At 34.7% G+C, this 4898-nt stretch overlaps 1 long non-coding RNA gene across 1 annotated transcript; it reads left to right on the plus strand.

The window, feature by feature from the left end:
• The first annotated feature begins 2742 nt into the window (after positions 1–2742).
• LOC124265438 lies at positions 2743–4505 on the plus strand. The gene is made up of 2 exons (XR_006895455.1): positions 2743–2781; positions 4445–4505. It is a non-coding gene; the product is annotated as an uncharacterized LOC124265438 (long non-coding RNA).
• Positions 4506–4898: the final 393 nt, after the last annotated feature.

Here is a 4898-nt window from a genome sequence, read left to right on the forward strand (position 1 = left end):
TGAAGGCTGTATCTCAAATTTCATAACTCTCTCAACCTCTCAGCCATTAGATATTTCTGATGAATAATAATCACTTTTGGGCAGGGTAACTAATAAAGCTTCACCAAGTTATCTGATTTTTTTCATTTTGTTTTCATATATGAAATTGGCAGATACAGCATTTTCAAAGGCAAATTGTTTTTATTTCATGGAAGTATTTCCAAAGTCTTAACTTGATGAATTGATAGACTCATGTGTAATTTCATTTCATGCTATTGGTCTCCAAAGAGCTTTCATCTGTTTCAATTTCAATTTCCTGGCCCCAACAGGCGGTAGGGTTCTTTGGTCAGTGTTTCACATTGCTAGGCATATTCCAACTTATACTTTATACTTTCTGGCAAAATTCATTATTCGGCCTTACATATGTCAGGACTTTAAAGCTGTTTAATGTGACCCTGGCCAATTTCTGGCCTGAATTCTTATTAACTCTAACTTTGAACAATGTTTCTGATTCCTCTCCGCTAAGATCACCTGCCTACATCAAAAATGCTTACACAAATGACTTTGGGGATAAATTAAAGATCGAACACTGGTGTAAGACCTCTCATAAATGGTTTATCAGAAGCCTGGACAGTTGTTAGTTTACAATATATAAGAAAATGCAGGGTGTATGTTGAAACAGTTTTTAAACTATCTCCAATCACATTAGGTCATGAATATCAAAACCATGTTATTCTATTAATGTAGCAGACTCTGCTATGATTTGATGATGTCAGCAGAGGAAAGGCAAACAACTGACCATTATTAATGGTTTCAGAGGAGATTGCATAGTTACTAGTTTTGAGGTTTAAAGATTTTCTGTCATTGAAATATGATGTTCGCGATGAAATTATCCCATAGCACTCTTTTATGCGGCAAAATGAATAAGCTCCATGGTATCTGTATGATTATAAAACATTCTTTATTAATGCTTGAAATACACATTTTGCAAAACATTAATGGAAAATAGACATAATTTATCTCTTACAAGTTTTTCAGTGTAAACAAATCTCTCTGTATCTTGTGCCATATAGACATATTGGACAGGGAAAAGTATTGAAGCTTCATCAATTCTTTTTAAAAAATTTTTAAGTTATGTACATGTACACATATACAGGGCATAAGGGTAGCCCACTGGTTTAAGTTTGCTTCCCAGGTTCGATTCCCCACATGGATGAAGCCTATATATGGTGTCCCCTGCCATGATATTGCTGGAATATTGCTAAATCATAGACATAAAACTAAAATTCACTCTCTCACTCACATGTACACATACGGTACATGTAAAACACCAGATTTGCCCTGGTGCAGATGTCTCCATTTTTTTTCCCAACATTAAGACCTTTCTGTATACGTTTAAGGGCTGGCTGCAGAAAGTGCCAGTACACATACCAAGCATCACATAGGAAGAACAGGCATTACTGACTTATGTGGTTTGAGTGATATTTCATGCAACATGTAAAGTGGATGAAAAGTATCCATTTCATATTTCATATTTATAATAACCTGACGATTACAGCAAAATATATCAAAAGGAAACACCAGCTGTTTATCACCTAAATAATTTTCTTTTGCAAACTGCTTTGGAGACTACATGTGAAATATTATTTAGTTGCCATGTCATTTACTCTGTTCAAGTTAAGAGCATGTAAAAACACATTTTTGGACCAAAGGCCATTTTGGATGTATTTGACTAGGTCGCGATTGAAAGTCTGACAATATAATTATGTTCACAGCTGAGTTGGCTGAATCACTTACTTTGTATGTTGGCGATTTGGTGGAGAGAAAGTCGGTTCAAATCCTGGATGGGACTGAACCCCAAACATTTCCTAGAATGTGGCTATTTTACTGAGAAGTGTAATCTTGCATATAACATGGTTTCATGTGTACAACTTGTATAAATGTGATATGTTTTGTGTAATTATTATGTATATTATTGAAGAAAGGATTTACTTGGTTGAAGGACTATATATGGATAATAAATGTTTTCTTTTCCATTTTAAAAGGCTTTATAATCATTAATTGATTACCATTAATACATCACTGAGATGTCTTCCACTTCCAACAAGTGATCCATCCTAACCAGTGCGTACAGAACCCTAGCCTTTGTTTCTTGGTTAGAAGATAATTGTTAGTCATGTTAGTGTCTCATTTGCCTAATTCATAATCAGCCACATATTAAGTATATAGGCAGCAGCTGGACTATTTGGGTCGCGATTACATTTGATATGGTATGGTAATAATGGTGTGCATTAATACTATAGTGTTCAGTGTCTGTTTATGTGTTTCTGTATTGAACATTACGTTATAATCTATTTGTTGCAGTGATATGTTCATTGTACCATGCTGTGTCATTATGTTTACCCAAAACAAACTCTACAGAGTAATCTTAATGCTGATGAGGGCAACCACATTAAAATATGTTTTACCTGAGTTTGGTTTGTCTTATTCTTTTTCATTTTTGTGTGGAATAACTTACTCCATATAGAATAAAGAGGGTCCTTGTGTGTACCTTTTGTATTGTATACATTTGTTAATAACTTTTTGTAGATAACTCAATAGAATTATATAACATTATTAACATTAATCACATAATGTGAGATAAAATAGAAACAAACATATGAGGTACAGTTGAACCTAATGATGGATTTTGATGCATTTCAGGCTCAACCTTCAAGAAATAGAAACATTGGTGTTATTTCCAAATGACATCCGCGACTGCCTTAAGATTAAAACTTGAAGGAGGTGACATTCCCCAGAAAAGTAAGATTGTCAAGTTTTATCATTTTGTAAGAAAATGAACAAAGTTTGATTACCTTGGAAAGAAATCCACAACCCTGTCCATGGAAAATACAGACTGGAAATTATTGATGGGGACAGGAAACTAGTGATTCCTCAGTCTGGACTTCATAATGTCATATCCACAAATTTTCACAGCGTTTGTTGGGTTCAGGATCCGAAATTCGAGAAATATAAGAACATTGATAAGCGGTATTATGCTGAAAAATTCTTAGGAATCCGTACAGGAGTTTATTGATAATCAGGGTGACAGGCAATTGTTATCCCAAATTTCCCTAATGAAGCAAATTTGAAACCTGATATAGAAAACACCAGTGGGGCAACATACCATTGATTTTGTGGATCAACTACATAGGATCTACCTTGAGTATGGATGGAAATCCAAGAGAATACCACAATGTGACCAAGGCTCTGAGTTTAAGTGAGCAGTCAACCAATTATTAGTGAGAGTGGTCTGATTAATTGAAATAATGAAGATTGGTGCTAGTGACTAAATAAACCAAGCAATCGAAATGTTTTCCCATAATCGAGACACAAAGTTTTGGAACACTTGTTTGCATTAACAATATTTTTTTCACAAGGTTGGTTTGTCTGAGTCATTATAGTTTACATTTCATGTAAGCACTACAAGGTTGTTCCAAGTCATGATTGAATTTATCTTAAAGACTCCTGGAAATTTATGTTCCTCACATACTAGCCATCCTTTAAATATGTGAAGTATGAAAATGCATTTTGTGCAATTTACCCCAAAACCCAAAGAACTACATGGGTTTTTTTTGTAAATTATTTTGTGCATTAACAAAGGTAACAGGAACATTTGATAAATGATCCTAACCAATTATTTTCGATGATTGATCGGTTGTAATGGACCAATGATCAATTTTAACCAATTCCCAACACTACTAATTATGCATTGAAATGGGAACAATAATTAGGAGTAGGAGATAAATAACAAATAATATATATGGGATCTGAAATATGATATGTAATCTATAAAGGTCATGTCCCTGGTTAAGGTCACAGATGTAAAGGCATTCTTCCTGATGCTTGATATGAAGGAAATTATTGTTGGTGTAAGTTGGAACATATCAACGTTAGGGCAGAGCCACAAACACAGAACAGATGTATTGGACTTGCAGGTTCCCACTCAGTGGTCAGGCAATATAGGCTCAGCTTTTTTGTGAACCGTTGGTACCACCACAAACTGGTAGTAAATCATGAACACTGTATGCCATAGTCACAATCAGACAATTGACCCCACTTTTGTTGGGATTATAGAGATATTTTGCTAGTTTCATTTGCACTTGCATGGCTGAAGATGTATTTGTTATTTTCCATTAAAGTGAATCAATGTATTTGACAGTTCATCTTTCTGTCATGACACCTTAACAGGTATGCTCCTCTTTGGCAATGTTATATACTGTAGTTAGACTTTCTGTTTTGATGTTACATTTTAACCTCAATTGTCAAATAAGGCATTTTTAAGTTAAATCTCAACATCTGTGTCTATTTTGTGCATCCTTCTTGGTTACTCCAGAAAGCATCCAGCATGGATACAGTTATTATTTATATTATGGCATTAAAACAAATGTTTGTGTGTACTAAATAACTTCATGTATGTTTACAGGTTGTTCACCATACCATCCCATGTTGGGTTGCCCACCAGTCCAGATCAACAGTTTGTTGAGGAGAAAGCTTTCAGAATCAGTTGATGCCTATTCTTGCTGTGAAGGCAATCTGCAATGGTATGCAGGGGGCACTGTTGAATTTTAGATTTAGCATTTAATTAGGCAAAGTGGGCACATCTGTTATCCCATGTCATACAACAGTGCTGTATCTATATAGGTGAAAATATAGATCCCAGGAAAAAATCTCTATGTTGAGTCAAGGGTGACCAAGGAGGTAGATCAGTCTTGGTAAACTAGTTTATGGTACAGCTGGAGTAGTCTGGGATGTTAATTATAATGCAGAGGCAATTAAAGAAGGTACAGCATCATGCAAACATTAAAGGACTGATGAATCTGCTACATTATTATGATTATTATTATTATGAATGTATGACTTCAGTCTTTGCTGTCAAA

Source organism: Haliotis rubra, unplaced genomic scaffold (genome assembly GCF_003918875.1).
Source record: "Haliotis rubra isolate DU_JTF1 unplaced genomic scaffold, ASM391887v1 Scf1212, whole genome shotgun sequence".
NCBI lineage: Eukaryota > Metazoa > Mollusca > Gastropoda > Lepetellida > Haliotidae > Haliotis > Haliotis rubra.